Raw genomic sequence first — 25,583 nt, forward strand, 5'->3', positions numbered from 1 at the left:
GCCTATGTCTACAAGGTGTTCCCAACTCCCAAGATAAAGTTCAGAGGACTGAGTGCTTTGATGGTGGGAGGTGTGCGGTAAAAGATACATGAAGACATGTGATCCTATCCCAGAATCACAGAGTGCTGTCAACCAATGCTGGGTCAACAGAAAATGCACAATTAAATATATAATATGGAAGTCACAGAAAAGTCTCTGCTGTTCAATTAAGTTTGAGTCTCTACAGCTCTTAGTGAATCAGGCCAGTGAACATTAGGAGGAAAAAAAGAGGGGTGTATGTGTGTATGTGTGTGTGTGTGTGTTTTATCATACTGTTATGTTTAAGAACCCTATATCCACTATTTCAGTTTTTCATTATATACTAGTTTAATAATGCCCACATTGCTATATGCTAACATGATGGGACAGCTTGCCAAAGAGAACAGTTTTGCCATTAAAAAAGCACTAATAATTGGGCCCTCCAGGGTGACACAACAGGTTAGAGCTCAGCACTGCAAACTAGCTGCAGCCACTTCAGTGTGAGTTTGATCCCCATGCCCAGAGGTGACCCACATGGCACAGCAGACCACTCCTGACCTGCCCGCTGTTCCCCTCAGCAGTGCACTTCATCGACCTGCCTATTCTGCTCCCCAATCTGTCTCTGGTGAATCCTCTCACTGCACCTCTAGTCTATATTCCAGTTCTGTATGCATAAATAAATAAATAATTTTTTAAAAAGTACTGAACAAACCAATTTACATCCCCCCAGAAGATTCAATTTGGGACTTTCATCATCAAATTTAACAATAGCTAACAATGATGAATGTTAACTAGAAGCACTTTCATGAGTTCTAGTTTCCTGTGTAAATTATCTTATGTATTCTTTAAAAAAAAAAAAAGGAATTACTCCATTCAGTTGGTGTAACTGTGATTACATGTTCATGGAAAATAAAAGTAGGGCACAAAAGTTTAGCATGCTGCTGCAGGTTACAAGGATGCAGGTCTCCAGGCAAGACATCATCTATGTAGCCACACATTTTTTTTATTATTTTTACACTTATAATTTGGATATTATCATTTATGAAAGGAAATAATATGTATTTACTTATTCTATAGTGATGTACTATATTAAAACACTCCTAATAGTATTGCTTTTGCATTTTCATTGTAAAAAAGATACAAGAAAACACATACATACACGCCAAATACATTAACCCTACTTTCATCTGCAAACATTAACCTCTGTCAATAGTTTTGCCAGCTGAAATTGAAAAGGGTTAATATTCTGATGGTGTCAGAATCTAGGAGATTCTCTAAGGCAACTGTAATACTTGCAAATCCACAGGTAAAGGGGAATGGTGTAAAAAAAAAAAAAACAGTCAAAGAAGCAAGAGAATTCATGATATAGAAACTTGAGGATTCAACATTTGGATCACCGAAGAGTATTTTACCTCTAATAAATTCCATAATCTTAATAATGATACGGAGGGTAAGAAAATGTTCTTGTTATTAGAAAATACCTGGAAAGGAGGTAATGATAAAGGTACATGAATTCACCAACTTAATTCTTGAGTGGTTTGGAAAAAATGAGATATATGTTTATATAAACAGAGATGCTGGGAATGAAAATTTGAAAAAAAAAGTCTATTATTGGTGATTCTACATGAATGATATATGGGAGTCATAGTAATCTTGTAACTTTTAGTTAATGTGCATTATATCAAGATAAATGTTTAAAAATGGTTTGGATCACTTTCACTAGGTAAGATACAAGTTGAGGTTAAGAATGCATGTAATGGCTGGTGGAAGACAAATGTTATAAATACCAACTATTACCAGAGATTCCTTGGCAGCTTTAATTCTCCCTTCTGAGAAAGTACATGTTGGGATTTGCTGTTATTTTATTTTATTTTATTTTTAAGGCCTTGCTTTTTGTGTGTGGGAGAATATAAAACAATAACTTTATAGTTAATAGGTCTAGAGGTAAAGAGGATCCACACAGGAACAATAATGAGATTGCGCTATATACTAGAATTGGGACTTTTGTGTTAATTCTGTTGGCAAGGGGTGAGTATATTTATTTGAGTGGGAAGAAAAGCAAATGTTTTATCAAGAGGATAACAACAATTGATTGTATTATTATGAAAGTATCCCTTTTCTACTGAATCCTCTCTTTACAGGTTATCAGTCATAGCCAAATAATGGGCTGACGTGTACTAGAGATGATGTATACTGTGTCTGAACAGTTGTATGAGATACCACGTGGGTCTTCCATTTTTCTTATCATAATATCAAGACCGTTCTAGATCATGACTACTCATTAAGTGGAAAGAAATAAAGTGAATGACAGGCAACCTTGAGTCAGTAATACAGCAACAGTGAGAATCCTATCTATGTATATACCACTGAGATACTGAGATCGCTGACTGCTACAGCATGACTTAGCAAAGGTTAACAAGTTCAGTGAAATATTACTTAGGGAGAATGAAAGGCAGAAGATAAAGCCAGTATGAGTGATGAAAAATTTGGAATGCAGATACGCTATTTGTCCAGTAATATAACAGGAATTGAACAGAGAACTGCATTTCTGGGAACCATGCTTTGATGGTTCCTTTGATATCCAGGAATGTGTGATCCAAGTTTTACTATTGTGAAATCTTACAATTTAATTCTCTGGGACCAAAATAAAATGACTTCACAAGAGCTATACAGCAGTTCTTGTTTAATTTTGGTTAGGATATGACAATGGATGAGCTGTGAAACTATTCAAGAAAAGGATCAAGAATTTGTCCTAAACCTGGGAGTGTTGTGGAACAGATGTCCAAGATAAGCAGTTTACAGAGCATACAGGGAGGATATTTTCTTCCTGGACATGAGCTTCCTTCCACTCATGTGAATAGACTTGAGATTAGTAAGTCCCAAGAAAACAATCATAAATTTCCATGACTTAGAAAGCTTTGATTATCTGATAGTAAAAATATCTCTAGTTCTTACACTAAAATTATTTTGGAAGAGATAATAACAAGGCTCAAAACAATTGATGTAAGACACACCCATTTGTGACCATAATACAAAGCTTTAATGAGTGTGAAATACATAGCCATCACAGCACAGATACCAACTATCTCATAAAATTTAGTGGATTGTTGAAATACTTATATGACAAAATAATATAATTCTATTAGTTTTATATATTATATAGAGAGAGAGGAAGAGAGAAGTCAGTTGAATAACTAAAATTCTTATATGAAATAAAAGACCCTCATTTTACAAGAAGAATCGTTAGGAAAATAATATTTTATAACATCAATGATACTAAATGAATTGTATACAGATCTACTATGCAAGTTGCAGGAATTTAAGTATAAATTCCAGAGAAGATTTTAGGGAATGAGATAAAGAATTATAGACTCAGGAAGTCATTAGCCTTTCTAATTGACCTAGAAAAATAATTGGTGTTATTAAAAAATAATGAGGATGCTGAGAGTAATTTCACAATCTACATTACTAGGGCCAAAGTAATATCAAGTAAAGCATATTTCAATAATTTGCACAATAATGTGTGGTTGAAGGGAGTTTTTCCTTTTGAATTATTCTCACCTAATTTTAGTTACAAAACATCTGACAAAAATTTGCAGATAATAGCCACAGGTCTCTCATCTAGCTTCTCTTTGGGTTAGCATCTTGTATTGTCCAATTATAAACCCAGGAAATTAAGATTCACGAATTACCTCTAATGAAAGCATAGACCTTACTTAATTTGAATTTCACTTATTTTTACACTAATGCATTTTTTCTGTTCCAGGTCACCTGTAGGATTTAATGTTTTTCTTTGTTGCTATTTGTCCTTCATTTCCTCGTCTGTAGCAAAGATATTGTCTTTGTCTATAATTCATGACACTGATGAATACAAGAAAGTCATTTTGCAAAATACCCTTCATTTTTACTTAATTGATGTTTTCTCATAAAAAAAAACAAGTAGTACTTTTTTTCTGGGTAAGAATATCATCAGTATGACATCATGTGCTTCTGGTGACATCATTTAACAGTACTTACGGTATCAGTGTCTCTCAGTATTGCTGAGGTTAATTGTGTTGTTTCAAATTTTATCTTCTGGCTTTCTTCACTAAAAAGCTACTAATCTGGCCCTCCCTGGTGGTGCTGTGGGTTAAAGCACAGCACTGAGAATCTAAAGCCGCTTCCTCATGAGTTCGATTCCCGCCTGCCCCGGAGGTGACCACATGGCGTGGCAGACCTCTCCTGACCCGCCCGCTGCTCCCCTCAGCAGTGTATGTAGTCAATCTGCCTGTTCTGCTCCCCACTCTGTCTCTGGTGAAGCCTCTCACTGCCCCTGAGCCTCTGGCCTGCACCCCAGTTCTGTATGCACAAATAAATAAATCTTTAAAAAAAAAAAGCTACTAATCTTTCTCTTTGAATATTTTCTGGAAAGATGTCTTTGGCTTTATTAAGTATCCTAGTTTTTTCCTTAATTTTTTTATCCAATATTTCTCCTCCATCATTAGATATTGTATGCCGTAGTTATTAACACACTGTTTGGTGATTTCTATTTCATTTTACATTTGTTAATTCAAGAAATATTGTTTACTATTTAATTATTTGTTCATATCAGAATGGAATATTTTACTATGTATATATTGCTACAGGCTTGAGCTTTCTACTCTACTTTCCCTTGTTTATTCATATATTTTTGAAGTGGTTAAAAATCTCAAATATTTATTTGATAAATTTATCTCTATGTATTTAATCACTTTGTTGCATCCTAAATTGAATTATCTGTAATATTATACCCTTTGTTAATTATCTGTATATGTGAAGGCTGTTATATGACAACTGGCTAAATTTATTAATTATTAAGCTAGATATCATAAATCTCTCAAGTCAAATTATACTTTCATAATATTAGAAAATTTTAATCCTTCTCTAACTATTCTTATGTCTAATTGACCTCCCTATTCAGTTGCTCCAGCTAATGCTATTTCTTCTATAATAATGACTACAATGTACAGTCCAAGCAAGTATGTCTCCATTCTTATTTTCTTTAAAGTTTTTAATCATGAATGTATGTTGAAACTTGTCAAGAGATTTTCCAATATCTATGGAAATAATTGTGTTATAATTCATTGAGCTGAGATGAAGAAAACAAAAGGATATGGATTTGGAAGAAGACAGTCTGTAGAATTAATTTTCGAGAAAGACAGACACATAGAAATTATCATAAATAGAAATAGGGAAGCTGTGTGTAGTTTGTAGGGTCTGGAATTCCTTGCAGTGCCACAACATAGTGATTCATGGTATACAAAAATCTAACATGTACTTAAAATTCAAGAACTGTTTTTCTGTAGCATATGTATGTTTCTTAAGGTAAAGTGAGAAGATATTTTATGAAGAACGAAGGATCAGTGAAGCAGAGGCCTTTTTTCTTCCTGTTGCTATGGAAACGTGCAGAAATGAAATCTGATTTCACAATGATAACGTAGGAGCAAGTACCATATTAAAAACCTGCTGTCTATTTTACCAGAGGTTTTTAAGAACTCCTGGATATTTCACATTCCTTAACGTTCCACAATAATTTCCCAATATTTTATTAATGTGAAATGAGGTGATAAAATTGTTGATGTTCAGATAACTCAAGATCTTAGTGTTCAAAATATATAACTGTAAGAATAGATTGTTTTAAAGTTATATTTGGGATTGAGAAATTTTCCAGTTCTGCTCACCCTGCTATATAGTATTATTGCTCATGTATTAAATACCTGATGGGCAAAGAAATGCACCTTTGTCTAATGTTCACTATGTGGTTTTTAGTCTGAAGATTCAATTTGAATTTTCACTAAAACGGTCCAAATATTCTTCAAAATAGATCATGTGCCCTCTTTCAAAAACCATCCTATCACAGATAGTAGTTTTAATAATCCAAAATTAAATTTAAATGTCAATGAAATAAACTATTATTTTTGTCAAACTAAAATGCCTTTGTATAATCAATGAAAAGTACTAACAACTGAATTGGATTTTATAATAAAATTATTACTCCAGTTTAATAAACTCTATGATATTTCAGGTATTCCTCTTATTAAAAAAAAACTAGGAAACAAAAATTACATTAAGTAATAAATCAGTAAACAGTATTAGGTGTCATGAAATACTTAAAAATATATACAAAAATCTTCTAATAAAAAGGTAAGACTATGAACAGAATAAAAACTATGGAAATATAGTAATTCTATTTAAAAGGTATACTTCAAATTGTCATTTTTTTCACTAAGAATAATAAATGCTAATCACTTTTGGAAACACAATTCAGTGCTATTGAATACAAAAACTAAAAGAAAAAAATGTCATTGTCTTTACCAAATAATAGTGGCATAAACTAACTAGAATTTTAATAAAATACAGGACTTATAGTAACAATAACTAGTTTTCTGTCAGCTCCTGCATCTTCTACCTTTTATTTCTACTTTCCGCTTTTAATAATCATTCTTATAGTTTTAGTATCATGTCAGCTGACTAAGATGCTGATACAAAACAACTTTGTTGCACTGTAAAGGGATAATAAACTCACAATGGCATATGTAAGTATTTTTTTCACTAAAAGTTATAAATGTGAGGCAAAAATTAAAGCTAACAATTTAATAAAATATCCATTTTACTGGAATATATAACAACTTTTAAATTATCCTCCTAAAAATGCACCAACACGATGTTATTGCTAACTTTATATCTCAGTATAATGTAAGCAATTTACTGAAAATAAGAAGACAGGAATGAGTCACAGGACAGAGAAGATAGAGGGAGCAGGTGGAGGGACGGAGCCGGAAGTGTGGGTGGGCGGGACTAGGTACGTGACATCATCCAGTACTTGTCCTGCTCTTTCTCACTTCACTTAGTTTCTCCTCCCCAGTTCCACTGATGTTGTCACTAATGGTAAGAGATCATAATTTTTTATATAACAGTATTATTCCAGTGTGTCTGTGTATCACAATTTTCTAATCCAAACCTCTGTCCTTGGTCAGTTAAGCCATATCTTTATCCTTAGCGTTTGTAAATAGGGCAGCAATGACATATATTTATAGCAAAAAAAAAAAAAAAAAAAAAGCATGCCAAAATTGTTTGCTAACCACAAGTCATAAGAATTAAGAATAAAGAAGTCAGGGCCCTCCCTGGTGGCACTGCGTGTTAAAGCACAGCACTAAGAAGCTAACACCACTGCAGCATGAGTTTGAGCCCTGCCACACCAGGGAAGTGACCCTCATGGCGCGGAGACCTCTCCTGACTCACCCACTGCTCCCTCAGCAGTGTACTTAATCAGTCAGCCTGTTCTGCTCCCCACTCTGTCTCTGGTGAAGCCTCTCAACGCTCCGCCTTCTCTGACCTGTACCCAAATTCTGTATGCATAAATAAATAAATCTTTTTTAAAAAAGAATAAAGAATTGAGAGGAGTTCTAAGACAAATATACTTTTAATATTAGTTTCCTTTCTCTTTTGTAACACTAGGAATTGTGACTGAATGACTCTTTGTTTTTTTCAGTGCATCAGATTATGCTTGTTCAACATCTCCCAACAATATAACCTGACCTCCTTTTTACCTTACCACAAATACTCTCTCAAGTTATTGCAGCGGGGGAGACTACTGTGCTGCCATATAGAAATGCTCAGTTGTACAGCTTTTTCCTAGCCTACTTCCTAATTTCTTGGTCTAAACTTTCAGAGGCTCCCATTTTCATAGGAACTAGAATTATTCTTTACAAATCACATTTTTAAAATTTGAGAAAGTGTACACTTTTTTCCCTTGATGTTATACTTTGTTTTGATTTCCATCAGGAGCATATTTTCTTCCTTTTGAAAATTCCATTGCATTCCAATCATTCACTAGTGAATGCTGAACGCTCCACATGCATTTCCCATAAAGTTGCCAGCTTCCTCTGGTGTTATATGACAGCCTCCTTGAAACTGAAGACAAGGTGTTTGCACTTTGTCTAAAAAAAGACATGATGTGAACTAACATAAATTTACAGTAGTCAAGGCTACAGCATAATAGAGAACTCTGCAACACCTGGATAGAGGAACAGTCATAAATGACAATTTGCAAGGGTGAAATATTTTAATGTTGGTAACAGGATGTGAGAGTGTGTCATGTATACATCTGGGAAATGTCAGGAGCCAGGGAGGGAAAGATCAGGAAACGGAGGCTGATTAAGTATCGCATTGCTCTCAATTGGCAAATCAAATTAAACACAATCTTGAGGTCTTGAGTAATGAAAACAGAAATCACACTGCAAAGCAAAAAGTGGTTCTGAGACTAAGAGTAGCTTCCTGGAGCTGGCCACATTTTATGTGATTACCCCCTATTGTCAAATAGACCTGAAATATTTTCCAGGTCTATTTTTTTTAAGTAAACTCAATAAACCCCAAAGGATAGGATACTTTGGAATGGATACAACACAAAAGAACAAAAGAGACTCACAATGAACTTATATGTACTTAAAATGAAGCTCCTTTATATCCCCTTTCCTATGTTATATTATATATATATATACATACATACATATATACATATATATTTAATGCATGAAACTATGAAGCAGAGAGGGACTAAAACTGAATATGGAGGTGAAGGGATAAAGCAACATTGAGAAGTTAAGGAATAATTAAAGGCAGAGATGAACTATGGTAAAGTCTAAGAAGATGGCTAACAGCTCATCTCGGAAATAAATGATTCTTGATGACCGCATAACAATGATTTTTTTCTTATAAATCCTGAAGAATATTATCAAATAGTTATCAAAAGACTCACACTGCCTGGTTTGTCCAGTTTCATCTCCAAAAAAGAGCAAATTATTTAATGTAATTTAATGTAAACACGGTGGGATTTGCAATGCATTGAGAGGCGCCCATAATGTTGCTGCTGCTGATTGTGAAGAGGAAGAGGAGGGCGAGTGTCATTTTCTTTAATTAAAAAATTATCTCCTTTCTATCAATCTAACTATCCTGTTGGAAAGTCTTCTTTTATCCTGAATATCATCATTACATCATAATCCTATCAGAGCATTATGATGACTATGTACAGGTAACTTCAATTAACAAAAATAGGAAAATCAAAAAGTGAAGCAGATGAATATGAGAAGACAACAGATTCAGCTTTTGTATTTTGATGAAGATGTCTGTGACTCATCAGACATCCACAGTACAGTAGAAATCTGTACCATGCAGTAAGGAGCTGTAAAGCAGAAACACTGGTAAGGATTACCATTATAACAGCAGAAGACAAACAGGAGGTGGAAGGAAGAGGCCCCATAAACTTTGTGAAAGCATATAGTATCATTTTGTGTATGTATATATATTTTATATGAAGCTATCATAACAAAATTATCAGTCCATAATCTATATTTTCAGTCAATATAAGACTGAAGAATGTTTCATATCAATACTATATTGACCTCAACATGACTAAATATGTAAATGATCAAGAAATTTCTCTAGAAGCATTTGCAACAAGCTCACAACAGCCGTTACCTTTGGGAAATGGGAGGCGATTAGGATTAGCATTGTACACACGTAGGCTGTTGAATATCCGTGTACAGTTTTTTTATTCAGTTTGAAGATTGAATTAATGCATTGTCTGTAAAATTAAAAATTCACCTTTTAAGTGAGGTTAGACTAATTCTCCAGATTTATCATTCTCTGGTTGCACAATTCAATTGAAAAGTTCATGATGCCTGGCAAAATTAAATTATGTCCTGAACTCTCCCAGAAATCTAGGGAAATGCCAATGATTCATCATAAAAGAGTAATTTAATAAGGCACATTTCTGAGTTAATCCTGATACTAGTAACTCTGTATCAAAATCTCACAGTCATAAATAATGCAGAGGCAATTTTTTTTGCATTTCTAAATCATCTGTTTACTTTAAGAATCAGTGTCTTTCCATCAGTCACTGACAAAGGAAGCGTGACTTTTTAAATATGTAAAGATGCGTCCTCAAAATTTGTCATACCAGTACGTGTAATTACTTTCAAACAGGTGAAAACATAAAATGGAACAATTATGATACAATTTCCTCCTTTTCATAGGAAACAAAAACACTCATTTGTGCCGTACATATTTCTTTCAATGACACCCAATGAACCTCCTCCTTAACGTCTAACTTTGTTTGATAAGTTCTAAGCCTCAGCCTGAGTCCATCTTCTCTCTTCCTGTAACACTTTCAGGTAATTGACTCATTCCATGACATTAATTTTTTCCCACCACATGAATGCCATTCAAGGTGTGATATCTCAAGTTCACACCTCTCACAAGTGCAACAATCATCTCTCTCTTTGAGACCTGATCTTGTGTGACTGCAAATAAACATTTCCGAAACAAGTATCATATCTTTCCCTCTTCCTTCCACTTTCCAGTGCCCAGTCACTTCCAAAATGACTTTTTCTCTTGACTCCTTATGTATGATTCTTCACCCAAGGTCAGTCAAGGTGAAAGTATTGGAGCAGAAGTTGCCCATTAAATCTCTCTCCAACTCAGCAGGGAGGAGGGCCCCAAGGGGCTACATATAATGGGAGAGTGACACTTGAAGGTACAGAGCCCAGAATAAAGGCTGTAGCTTCTTCTCAACAGAGTAGAAATCCATTATCAATATATGGCTGTGTCCGGTACTGACATTTTTAAAATCTCAAATGTTGGAAACAAATTCTGTATTAAACTGCAGCAGCAAAATGTTTTGTTTACAGCTAAATAAAGTTGTGTTTCCATTTTGACCAATGATTATTATCAGTTTAGTTTATCAATAATTAGCCTTTCACAGCAATCAGAATATACACACATTCAGAATATACACACATTCAATTCAAATTCAAATGAACAAAAACAGACATGTCTGACTTTAGTCTCCAAAAAGAATGAAATTCTGAATATTTCCTATAAATCCCTGAATCCCAAACAACAGATAATCTTATCACTGATTTTTTTTTTCACAATCCTGATAATATAAAAATATGCCAGTGCCTTTAGCTCTGAGACAAACATCTGAAAATTGCTATTGGAATGAAATATTGTAAATTCCTTAATTTTGGTAACTTGTGTGTTTTGCTATTTTAGTTTGATAAATTCATGCTTCTAACACTTGATTATCCTATAAATGTTCTTTTTGAGTAAACTTAATTTTCTATATACCATTGTTTTAGGTACATGTAGGATTCATTAGAAAATAACCAAAAAAAAATCAACTTTTATTCTACGCAATCTCATTGCTTTATTTTATGTTTCCTTGCTTAATCTACCAACAAAATGTGGCTTTGTAAGGCCAGGAATGTTTTCATTTTTGTACATTGTTATATCTCTTATGTCATCAATGTATGCAAAGAAACAAATTACAGTCAAAACAAGTTATCAGTGTTCTATATAACTTTGTCTTAGTCTTTGAAAAGTTAGGCCAATGTATGGCTTGTCACTGTAGGGGATTTCATCTTATTATTAATATTGATAAATACTTTCTGAGACAAACTCAGAATCTTACTGAAAACAATATAGTAATTGTATACTATACAATTATAGTAATCTTACTGAAAACAATAAATTAAAAGACAATGTAGCCAAATGGCATGTAAAAATTCTCAAAAATGCCTAAGTTTTTATGGATTTTTTTTATAATTAAAGCGACATTTGCAAAAAGCAAAGATAAAAAGTTATCTCTTTACTTCCTATGCTTTCTTATTTCTTACGAATGGCAACAGCTTCTAATACTTGTGGCAGCATTTTTCCATACCAGACATCCTCAATCTAGTGACAACTGCTGGTTGAAGAAGATGCTAAATTACTGATTCTGTCACCATATTGGTGAAAATCAGTATATTTCTTTTCAAAGGTTCCTTTAATTCTACAGATGAAGTGTCCTTAAAAGATTCTTTTCTTTTGGAAAGTCTTACCTGGTGATAATAATTTTCCATGGAACTGGAAATTTTCTAATTATTTTTTAAGAAAAAAATGCTATAAAAAATAAATATGTATCTTGAACTGCAATTGAAACTAGAAGCAAGAACAGACAGTATCTCTGCCTTAGAATGTGTGTCTATGTTACAAAATCAAGTCTATGGATTAGAATATTACTAATGAAGGGAATAAAATCATCAATGGGGTGGGAAGTATACAATGCCCCAAGGAGCTTAGGTTGGTTTAAATTTGAGCTAAAGAGGTGAAGAAAAATCTGACCTCTGTGCCACTAAAGACATATAACTAAAAATACAAATACACCCTCTTTTGCTCAGAGACTGATTTTTCAGAGAAAGTATATAAGAAATACTTAGTTGGAAACAACAAAAGCTTTTCTGAATACTTCAAGGAGAACAGAGATTTCTCAGAGGCTATTATGCAATTCACAGAATCTTGGGAAAGGATGCAGAGATGGACTTTAGCTTCCAGGAACAACACCCAAACCTCGCCAAGTGCTGATCTGATGGCCAAACTGACTGGTGCCTCTCAGCTCTCCTGGCCAAGACCTTGACTTTACTACATTGCCAGAACCATCACCACTTTGCATCAAGAACTTGACCTGTCACCCTGGAACCCAAAAATATCTGCTACAAAGATGCCAACAAAAAAAAAGGAAACACTCTCAAAACCTTTTTTCCTTGAATTGTTCATTTCTGAATTCAAATCTTGCTTGGGAAAAAAAATTGATGGAATTCATCGGAATGATAAGCAAAACTTGTGCCTTTTACACTGAAGAGGGTTCATTCAGATGTGTCAATTTTTCTAAATATACAAAAGCTATTTAAAAGATCTTATGTTGTCACAAATATGATGATGATTGTCATTACTGGGTAAATCTAAGAGTTGGTAAATATTTTAGAGGTTTCTCATTCTGTCAATTTCTGCAATGTATTCATTTTGAACAGTTATTGTATTTAGTTCTGTCATATGAGAAAAGTTGCTTAAACTTCCCTGAATATCAGTTAAGTATAAAAGAAAACTGGTAGTTATGAAACCACAGGTCAGTTGTGAGAACTGAATGAAATAATATTTAAAAAGTGCTTAGACAACCCACACCTTGATACATTCTATTTGCTCTTATAACTTAAATCTTAGTTACTGGATCTAGAACTTGTCCTTTTAGCTTCAAAAATCATCTCAATAACAATAAATAAGCCTGATTCTTGATAACTTTAATGTTATTACACTAGAAAATAGCAACTGGTGATAACAATTACTTTTAGAGATAAGGGTAATGATTGGTTGAAATATATTTTATTTCAGTGTGCAAATCCAGTCACATCTTCTAATATTGCAAGTAGAGAAACTTAGATTTAGCACAACACATTTTTGTAATAAAGGTTATTTAACATGGGTAGCTTCCAAATCAGGACATTGCAATATATGCAACATAAACTAAATTGTGTAGCTTAGTTCAAGCTGTTGCATAGGGATGTGAGGCTCTCTGCACTGACATTTCTCAATAGAATGGGTCCCTATCCATCAGGGATGCAGGAAAAGGAATATGTTAGCTTAACACCTGTTATTTAACAATAGTGATAACAGAATTTCTTGAGGTTTATCAAGGTGGAGTTGTCCAACATTTTTAAAATATTATAGAATTCAAATTTCATGACTGAACTATTGGCTCCTAATTCTAATGTTTCTTTTGTTTGACTGTAGATGCTGTTTTCTGGCTGTGTCTTCACTTTACCTTTCTTAGTTGTCCACTTGAGAAGGACAAAGACTGGGCAGATGTCCTTATGCTGACACCAATTTTATGGAGCTAGGGTCCACACTTAGAACCTCTTTGAACCTCAGTTACCTCTTTAAAGCCCCAGTCTCCAAACGCAGGCACACTAGGGATTGGAGTTTTATCATATGAAGTTTGGGGGAACACAACTCAGTGCATCACAAATATTAGCATGGATTTTATGGTAAAATAGAAAATGAGACATGAATTATTGAAACCACTTATCTTGCAGAAACAATTTTGCAAAATATCATTTCTCCTCAAAATACATACACACAATTCCAATAAGTATTCCACTAAATACTGTATTTTTCTTTCTTAGATGTGTAGTGAGATGATAAAAAAAGCAAAACAAAATTGACTAATCATTTTCATTAACTATGCACATCTTGTAATTTCTTTAAAATTGTTATATAACACCTTATAATTTATAAGGCTCTTTTCACTTTTGATTATCTTACATAATCTTCAAAGCAATCCTGTTAAATCACTGCTCCAAAAGAAAAGTAATCACCACCGCAATTATATAAAAATATACAAATAAACAGAACCCTCAAGTAATTCTAATATGATAAACACTAGCAAATATTCATTAGGAGGAAATTAATCCTTTCCATATGTAAAAACTACCAATGTGCCTCAGCTTTAACATATTTTTCTAATGAATGTGAAAATTTCAATGCAATTATTTTCCAACTTCCTCATGGTGGTCAATATTAAAAATATTGGTACATGCAGTATTACATTTAGTTTTTTAGGTAGTAATTTGTAAACTTCATACCTCAGAAGATATAAATAATTAAAAATAACACAAGTAAAAGGAAAAAATAGAGAATAAAGGGCAAATGTGTACTGAAGTCAGTGATAGCCCCTTCTTTTGTCACTGAAGAACCAAAAATTTCCTTACATTTATTTCAAAATTTCTGTCAGCCAGTTGTCCTCTTAATTCACTCACAGAGGTACCTCACCTCCATACCTCCCTGTCCTGCCAGGGAAAATTAGCATGTGAAAAAAACACAACAGTCTAATTTGTGATCATGTTTCTACCTAAAAATGTAGGCCAGTGTGGTCAGGATGAACTTAAATATTAAAGCAGAGTCTCCTAGAATAATGCAGGTTGTGCTAAATAGGCGGGAAAGATAACATGTCTACCTCTTAATATTACTTCTGAATATTGCTCACCTATATCAGCCATTAGAATACTGTTCATTCTAAGCCCAAAGAGTCTTTCTTTAAAGCAGCAAATTACAAGTGTATGTCAATGACAATCAGTTGTAAGGGTCATTGAGGTCATACCAAAATCAGGATCTGTCATGGAAGATGCCAAAAGTTCCACTATGAAATCCACCTAATAGCTAACTACTTCTAATATCTAAATGGTACTAACCATAAACCACTTAGAAGGCCATTTTAGATGGCAGCAAATTACTTTGTCAAACTTATTACAAATTTCCTTTCATTGAAAATGATATGGTGAGTGGGAAAGAAAAGAAAGCAGTGAGTCAAACTATATACAGTGGATTTAAAAATGTTGTACTCAAATAAGCCAAAAAAAAAAAAAGTGCAGAGTTTTCAGAGAGTTTAACGATAACATGGCTATAAAAAATGCATAGATTTCAATAAAAAAATGAATAGATTTCTATAGCTTTTTATTTACCAGTTGTTCTTTTCCCAGACTGACCATTTCCTTTCTAGTTCTTTCTTTGGAAGACCACCACTTCCAGGAAGCTTCCCTGACTGTTCCTCACCCACCTCTGATTACAGTATAATGAACTTTGTCATGTTGTAATTCCACACGTTCTCAGACTTCTCATTATAAGTATGCAATTAGCTATCTCTATATATTTTCTATAGTCAGGCTTAGCGAATGCTCTCATGCTTTACACAAATGTGTGTCCATCAGCAAAACAAACACATACTATAACTAAATTCTATCATGTAGAACAAGAGTTGGGGGCACTTCCTTCCTCTCTGATTTTGGAAAGATAAATCAAAACTGCCTAACTGCAGTTCCATTTAGACAGAATTTGAAAGGATGGATTAGAGTCTAATGATGAATAATGGTAAAAGAATTTAATAAAACTGAAAGAGGATGTGTAAAGTCAAAATGAGTGAGAGAAAATAAGGATGTTGAGTTTCTTATTGTAAGTGTTTTGACAATGTACTTTACTTAGGGTGCTGTGTCTATTTCCTGACTTGGGTATGAGGTCTTTGCACTCATATTTATTTTCTTACCCAGGTTTTAGTCCAATTTTCTCTGCCCAGGAAGCATTCAATCAATTTTAACAAGTAAATCAACAGTAAGAAAAATTAAAAAAAAAAAAACTGGCTGAAGATGAGACCTGTGAATATATTTAACAAGGGGAATTTGATTTCATTAATGTAAGATAATAAAATCAAGCATTTTAAAATCTTAAATAAAGACAAGTCTATGTGGAGAAAAAACAAATTTTCAAGAAATTTTCTCTCTCTGGTATATTGCCTAATAAGGTCACCCAAGCATTAAGCAGAGTCATTCTAGCATTAATCACCGTGTGGTAATAAACACTGAACGTAAGCACTAAGGGACATTCAAGGACTGTGCATTTAGAGTTGAACTCACATCTGCCTCAAAAGAAGATCTTTGCAAATCTGAATTGTTTATAAACATTTCTCAGACATCAAGTGCTATGGATTTCATACTTTTTTTTTTCATAGAGGATATGTAAGGATTCATTTTACATTTTGTTGTTTATTTGTGAAAGGTGCAAAAGTCACACTAATTGCTTTAGGGACAATTAACTTCAGTCAGTTACAGAAACACTAATAAGTACAATACCTCGTAATTTTGTTGAGTCACACAGAAAAGTGAAATTACATAAAGTGTTATAATCTTTAAGTAAAATGTCCCTCCTTGGTGGTGGAATGAGTTAGGGAGCAGCACTGCAAGCTAGCTACAGCCGCTTCAGTGCGTGTTCGATCCCCAGCCACAGAGGTGACCCACATGGCACAGCAGACCTCTCCTGTCTCACCCACTGCTCCCCTCAGGAGTATATTTCAGTAGATCTGCCTGTTCTTCTCCCTACTCTGTCTCTGGAGGATCCTCTAGCCACCATCTCTGGCCTGTTCCCCAGGCCTGTATGCATAAATAAATCATAAAAAAAAGCCATAGTAATTAGAAGAGTATGATACTGGCATTATACTAAACAGATAGATCAATGAGCAGACCAGAAAGCCCAGACATTGACCATTACAAAATTGTTCTGAACTCTCACAACTGTGCCACAGCAAAACACTGAGGGAAAGAGGTTTTTACAGCATTCGGTGGCTGGAGACTGTATATCCATGTGTGAACGAATGGCTTTGATACCTGGTAATACACAGCATCTTAAAATTAAAGCAAAATATGTTTTAGACCTAAACATTCAGACCTAAATCCATAAAATCCTTAGAGAAAAACACAGGCATGAGCTTTCATGAACCTGGGTTTGGCTTTCATGCATGTGCCATTTAATGTCTAAGAAGCAGCACAAGGGGATGACACAGGTTGAAAACTTCTGCACGAGAAAGGAAGAACTCGACAAACAGCAAGCACAACCTGCAGAATGGAAGGAGATATTTGCAAACTATATCGGCTGAGGGGTTAATATCTGCAATGTGCACAGAACTTCTGTGGTCCAACAGGAAAGTAACCTACTGTAACAATGGGCAAAAGATTTGAGTAGACCTTTTTTATTTTCAAAGATGATACAAATAATAAGCAAATTGAAAAGAATCCAACATCACTAATTATCAAGGAAAGACGCCTCAAAAGCATGAGCTGCCACCTTCTGTCTGTTAGTATGGTCACTATATTCTTCACAGATTTTTCATTAAAAAGAAAACAAACAGAAAATAACAAGTGTTATATGGATGTGGATGTGGAGAAATTGTAACCTGTGAAGGGAAATGTGACATGATATAGCCTGCTATGGATGGTAGTAAAGAGTTTCCTCAAAAAATTAACAATATGTCCACTACATGATACAGCAATCTCACTTAAGGATATTAGTATGCAAGCAGCATCTTGTAGAGATTTGTGCACACCCAGATGCATTGCAGCAGTATTCACAATAACTAAAACTGGAAAAATTCTAAATGTTTGTCAATGAATGAATGCACTATGTATGTGTTTTATATATATATATATATATATATATATATATATATATTTGTGTGTGTGTGTGTTGTGTTATATAATGTGTTATATGTGATAGGCTAACATTTGTCCTTAAAAAAAATTTTTCCCTTGTGTTCTGCAAATTGATTAAACTTGAGGATATTATGCTAAGTCAAATAAGCCAGTCACAAAAGACAAATGCTATGTGAAGTAACGAAGCTAAATTGGTGGTTGCCAGGGCAGAAGGGTGGGAGAAAAGAGAGAAAAGAGATGCAGTGTGGCAGATCTTCAGTGTGCAGTCAGAAAGTTGTAGTGATCAGCTAAACAACTATTTGCCTATAATTAACACTAGTGAATTATAATCCTAAAACTGATAAAGATAGTAACCTTTATGCTATATGCTTCTACTACAATAAGAAAGAATTCTAAATATCTTTTTTTGGAACAAAAGTTGTCATTCTCTACACAAAATAATTTTTTTTTAATATTAGTCTGCCATTCAAGTATATAAAATTCCCGTAATATAACTGAAAGCCAACAGGGAAGAATTATACAGAGAAAAATAAATGTTTGTCTTTCTCTCCAAGACTATAGGGAAAAGTTGGTTAGGAAATAATCCCAGAGCCCATGGAGGAAACAGACATATGTTAGCATATACTTTGAGAACACAAAGTTTTATAGAGTCATTTATCTGCTAGGACATGCCAGAAGGACAAACAGCAAAGCACTGAAATGTAATCTCTCAAACAGATCTCACATGGCCTCACATTCTTAACTGACATTCAGTAGGGTTGATTGTTGATCTCTTCCTCTAAAAGCATTATCTTGAAATCAAGAGCTTCACAGGCTGCCTGTGGAGAAAGCTCTCATGGTGAGAAAGCCTGAGGACATAAAGGGCATCATTTGGGCCTTCCTTGGACAGCCTTGCACCTGGAGCATGTCCCCATAGCTTGAGAATTTCAGAGGTCCCCTCTCAGAAGGGGGAGAACATCACGAAGGGGATAAGCAAGTCTAGATGACGTTGTTCAAAAGCAATACAGAGTCAGAGAGCCCCTCAGGTAGCAGTGGGGGTCTGTCATATCTCTGTATTTTATCTTATGGCTACCAGATGTTGGATGCAGCTTTGTGGGATGCATCAAGAAGATGGACTCTATCAAGTGTGTGTGAGTATGCATGTATCTATACACACACATACAGATATAGGGGCTTTTATCTAAAACAATTGGAAATGTAAATTCTGAGTCTGTCCTCAGTGGATTTTTGAACTAATGATTCTTAACCTGCCATAAAGAAGTATATGATCTAGGAAATACATAGGGGGCCATCATGTTCAACCCATCTACATAGTAAAGATGTCACAAAGTTTACTCAATAACAGAACAGTAATAAAAATAAGTTGAAGAAATTCAGTATTTAGTTCAGTAATTGTTCCCCTCCCCACACAAGTGTCTGAAAATGAAGCTATGCTATTTTCAAAAGCAGAAAATGTTTGTCATCCTTGGAAAACACAAAAATGTTTTCTGTGGCTTATAAAAAAAATGTTTCATGTTATGATAATATGAGAAGTCTATGGTCACTGGGCTTGTTTTATTTGCTTGATTGTACTGAAACCAAATATTTTTGTTATCATGTGACATTTTTGGAGATTTTAGAAAACTACTCAAGAAGTGGATCAATTTCTGATCCATTTTAAAATTTTAATTTTTTCCTTTTAAAAAAAAGATTTATTTATTTGTGCATACAGAACTTGGGTACAGGCCAGAGTTGCAGGGGTGGTGAGAGGACTCACCAGAGACAGAGTGGGGAGCAGAACAGGCAGATCGACGAAGTACACTGCTGAGGGGAGCAGCAGGCGGGTCAGGAGAGGTCTGCCACGCCATGTGGGTCATCTCTAGGGGAGGTGGGGATCGAATTCATGCTGAAGTGGCTTTTGCTTCTTAGTGCTGTGTTTAACCTGCTGCACTACCATGGAGGGCCCTAAAATTTTAATTTTAAGTGGAAAAACTATCCTTGAATTAACTCATTCTTTGAAAAAGATTAGTAAGTAAGATCTGTTAATCACAAAATCTAAATACCTCTTGCTTTTAATCTATGTTTAATACATATAAAAATTACATATAAAGACCAACTCAATATACTTTTAAAACATTATGTAATGACTTTTTATTAAGTGCATTATTACTTTTAACTGTTATTTACTTGCTTTTTTACTATTCTCTGAATCTGTATCCATTCAATTAGTTATACTATTAATTATACTTGTTCTAGACAAACTTTTTGTTGTTATAATGTTAAAAATATTAAGTGTGTAGATATGCATTGTATTTAAAATATTTAAGACATTTATTAAATGATGGAATTTAGAAATAACACAAAATATTACAGTAACAGTGCCTCTTTAATCATAATGCCAAATCTGAACTTCCTTTCAAAATGTAAGAGCAGTCATTAGGTAACATTCTGTAACTGACATTATGGTTTCAAAATGCAGGGGAAATTCTATTGTCTTTACAAAGTACAGATAAACACTGGTCACAAATGAGAGGAAGTATTTAAAATATAAATATAAGAGGACCCCATATGTAGATATAGGATCCTAACCTGAAGCTAACAAAGGATCATCTCCATCTCATCTAGCAAAATACCTTGGGTTTTCCAAAAGTCACATTTAGTACACTCCAATATGCACTTATAAGACTGAATCACACAGACAATTGAAATTAGAAGATTTGGAAACCCTAAGCAATTCCCCATGATTAATGTCAGTATTTGGAGCTGGAACTGAATGTCACCACATATAAAAGGTGATGAGGATGCTGTGAATTAAATATGTGCTTGAAGAGATTATTTTCTTCCTGACTAGAAAACATGTTTCATGCCTTATTTTACCACCAGGTATACGGTTTCTGCAGTGGGTCCACAATGGGATTCATATCATTAGTATAAAGATGAATTGGGAATAGTTGGCAATGTAAACTGCAGTCATGCCAAAGTGAAAATTCAGACCTAATTAAGCTTCCATCTTTGTCAGCAGCTTCCAGGATCAAGTTCAAACCCTCACTTCTGCCTCATCACTGTCTTTGGGCAGCCCCTTTATTTCAAGGCTGACAACGTGTTTATTCCCAGCACCTAGCTTTGCTCATCTATTAGCTGTCTTGTCTTCTGTTTTAAGCTGTAAACTTCAAATGGGGAAGGAACAGCACAAGGGACTATGGTGATGGTTTCCCAGTTACCATGGGGATGCGAGAATTATGGGCACTACACCTGGGGGGAGAAACAAAACATTGTACACAAATGAACAACAATGTAAGAAAATTTAAAATTACATTAAAAAATGAAATACATTCAAAATAAACAGAAGGCTTCAGGTCATGCTTTGTGTTGCTATGCTTTTGATTTGGAGAATGTTTTCAAGTGGAGACTACTCAGATAGCAGGTTACTTGTGTGAAATTTAGGTGACACTGAAGATTTCCATGCATTGATTGAAACCCCAAATTCTGTGAAGTGTTGAATGTGTCCAAATTTATTTTTACAATTATATTTTGGACAATCCTGCTACATTTTTCACTTCTGTGAACTCTAACAACACAATGCTCAACAAAAGTATGAGAACTATTGCGTAGTTACATAACTTTCAGGCCCTATCTTCTTTTTACAATGATTTTTTGTTGCTGTTAGTGACCATCTTATCATTTTTCAAAAGCTTTGTTACCGTGGAGAAGGTATATCAGTCATAAAAATCAAACATTTAACCAGCTATATGAATTCCCTCTGATTATAGACATCCTTTAGGCTGGGACTGTTCTGCATTTTTGGATTTCCAAGCAAATTAAATTATATATGATATGTATGTGATATATATGTGTTATGTACACCATACATATATACATATATGCATGTGTATATGTATACACACACATAAAATTATGTATGATAGCAACATGATTTGCAGGAAACATGCTTAATTTTAAAATCAACACATGAATAGCTTTGCAAGATCTCTAACATCTGGATGCTCCAGGGATTGGATTAGAAACTATTGTTTTGGAGGACGAAGCATGAAGTTACAGGTTTGAGGCATGAAGGATGCAGGATAATTAGGAAGCCAGAGCTTAGTTCTAGGATAAGTATTAGAGTTAAGAACTCCCTCACCATTCTCAACTTTTTTCTTCTCTTCCTTCCTCCCAGCTCTCTGTCGTCCCCACTCCCTGCACACCACTCACAAGCAATAGCAGATTCAGATAGACCTGCATCTCTGACAATGGCTCTCACTGTCCCAGGCAGGCACTCAGGTTCCATAAGAAGTAAAAGTAAATATGGATTTTCTTATATCTAACTTAGAGGAAATGTATTGATAGACAGCATGGAGCAAGAAAGATTTTTTTTTTTTTTTTAGAGAAAGGATTTCCTTCTATCTAGTTTAATATCTGAAAATGCACATATTGAGTTACATAATTATAATCATATATAATGTATATATTTAGTTTCCTTATATTCTTCCTGCAATATATAAAAGGTGAGTAAGTTGCATGAAGTGGATGCATAACTGATGGAAATGCACAAAATTTTACTTTGTTATTTATTGAAATATGTATGATTTTAAGAAACATAGAAATTTTACTCAGAATCAATTGTATAATGAATTACAAATGTCAAATGTGAGTGAATGTATAAATAACTGCATTGTAATTATTTCAATCCTTTCTGGGTGGTTTCACATACATTAACAAAGTGCCACTACACACACTGTGTTTTGAGCCCACTATAGACTAACAAAAGCAAGCAACATCCTCATCCTCAAGATTTCACTTTAAAAATGAACAGGTGGAAATTTAAATGACAGAAAATATTTAAGTGGGTTTAAGAACAATACAATAATGTTTGAAATTACAATGACATATTTACAATAATTTGCCCAGAGACTAATCAATAAATGTTCAGGTGGTCAGAGGTTCACAAAATTGACAGAGAATGAGGGTGCAGGAGGTGGGTGTTGACCAGTCTCGAAAGTTAGGAAGATTTATATGGACAGGGATGGGGAAAATAGTAGCAAACGCTAGCAATCTAATCAATATCCCCTCTCTGGCAGCAAAAGTATAGTTCTTCTTTATAACAGAAAATATATTTCCAACAGCCAAATCTTCAAAGTCAAAATTAGTAATTACTAGGTGATGGTACCACAGCAGGTTGCCTGAGAAAAGAATTGATTTGAAATCCAAAGGGCCAAAATGAAGAGTTTACTACTAGCATTTTATTACATGGAAGACTTGAAAAATTACTTTTATCCTCACTGTCCTTCAGTTTCTATAATTGTAAAACAGAGATAATAAAATTGGGTTCAGGGCCCTCTCTGGTGGCACAGTGGGTTAAAGCACGGCACTAAGAAGCTAAAGCCACTTCAGCATGAGTTCAATCCTGGCCCAGGGAGGTGACCCACATGATATGGCCGACCTCTCCTGACCTGCCTGCTGCTCCCTTCAGTAGTGTACTTCATTAGCTGGCCTATTCTGCACCCCATTCTGTCTCTGGTGAAGCCTCTCACCGCACTGCCCTTCTGGCCTGTACCCTAGTTCTGTATGCATAAATAAATACATCTTTAAAAAAAAATAGGATTCATTATCATCCTGTGAAATGATAGGGAGAATGTCCCTTGAGTTACAAACACCGACATGTTACCAAGCATTTTCAAAGGGGAAAACCCTGACCTATTTGTCTAGTAAACTGTAGCTATGTGTCATGATATACACTGACATATAAAGATTGAAATAATTTCTTTATTTATGGCGACATCACCTAATCCATTTCAAACAGTAAAATAATTTTTTTGTAAGTTGCACAAAATTTGCATATTAAGGAACATTTTTTTCCCCCAAAAAAATACAAAAAAGGAGAGTGACAGGCAAGCATCTGCTATTGCATGTCCAGCCACAGGGTGTCATTCTAGGAGTACAGATTGGACTATCTGGAAGCAACAGTCTGGCAGCAGAAACAAGTACCTTCTTTTCAATATATTAACTAGTGAAAGCTTTCACCTTACATCCAAACTTCAGAATTAATTGTTATACTCAGCAAAGGACAGCCTTAGATATTTTCTTAGATCTAGTTTGGAATCTCTAATTACTTTATCTTTAGAATAAACTATTAAAATCCCCAATTGAAATGACTGGAGTTGACTCAATCTTACTGAATTGCATTAGTCATTGTTTGCAATAAGATAATAGCGAAAGAAATACACAACTGTTAACTGTTCACTTAAATTCATAGTGAATTATAAAGAAAAGAAATTTGATCGAGAGGTATACTCATAAAAGCTTTTCCCATTAAAATCATGTTTCCATGTATTTCATCAGTTAGACTTTATCAGAACATTTCATGATTCAAGTAAAATGCACGCAAAGTTTGTGTAATTTTTGCTGAATCTGCAAACTTTCAACCTAGGGTTAACGTAGAACCTATAACTACAGTCTGACCCAAATCAGTTCAAATTTGGCAGCAAGAAGTTCACATTGCTTCTTCCTAACTTGGTGCCATTCTTAATCTGAAAAATAATAGCTTTAATCAATATTGAGACACAGGGTGAAAATGGATTAGAAAGACCCTTGTGATCACTAAAACAGAGACAGATTAGAATTCATAATAGAGGTAATAATAGCCTGACACTTTGAATGTCCCTTTCCTAGTCACTGGTAATTTGGGGTGACTTAAGCCTACATTAGAAATGTAAGATGGGGTTCCCTGATGCCTGCCACTATTGTTTACCCAGCCATTGACCACGCACAGAAAACGAATGTTTTATCTGTTCATTCAATAGGTTTTAAGATACTTTGTCATAATAAACAGAAAAACAGACATGATTCTTACACTGGTTCTGTTATTAGTCTTTAGTGGGTAAGAGAAACATGAATCAAATAACCACAAAAGACAAAATGTTCCAAAGCAGGAAGCCAGGACAGAGAGCACACTGCCGTGTTACAAATGTCCTTCTAATTGGGGATTTTACCAAGTCATAGAGATCAGAAGAGGATGCCCTAGGTAAGCCAGGGCAGAGCTAAGATGTGTGCAATGAGTAATGGGGAGCCAGTCAAACAGAGGTCAGGTCGGAAGTGCTGTCAGGAAGACAAAGTGGTGAGTTCCAGGAACTGAAGAGGTTTGGCTGGTGAGCACTGGCCGCCAGAGTCTGTGGTCTCAGAAGGCTGAGGTGAGGACCCATAATGCTTGTCAAGGACTTGGTCTTTCATTCCTGGGCTTCATAATAAAAACAAAAGGCAGCTGATGAAAGGTTCTAAGAATCCTTTAAGGATGGGAAGAGGAAAGAAGTTACTAATCTAGTAGCAGAATTGGTCTTTTGGGAAAACTACCCTGATTTGCAGATTCAAAAGGAAAACTGATGCTAGAAAAATTAGACTACTAATTTTGCTGATGTATTAGAAAAGTAACAATGGAAATCCAGAGGACAAGACGAACTTTACAGACAGAAATCTCTTTTCTGTTTAGTGATTCTGTTTTTTATTTCATTTCCTTAATAGCCAGTGAGATACCATCCACAAAAAGATTTTTGGTCAAGGACCTAAACCCTTCAATCAGCAACCCAAGGAGAGTGCAGAGAGATTCCTGACATTATGACCTTATTTTAATGATTAATGCATAAGTTTAGATAAATATCACTACATACTACCCCCCAATTTTCAATATCAACTTAGACTCTTATGAAAAAGTATATGGGAGTCCTA

The sequence above is a fragment of the Condylura cristata genome, unplaced genomic scaffold, assembly GCF_000260355.1.
Source record: "Condylura cristata isolate star-nosed mole 26May11 unplaced genomic scaffold, ConCri1.0 scaffold00018, whole genome shotgun sequence".
Lineage (NCBI taxonomy): Eukaryota > Metazoa > Chordata > Mammalia > Eulipotyphla > Talpidae > Condylura > Condylura cristata.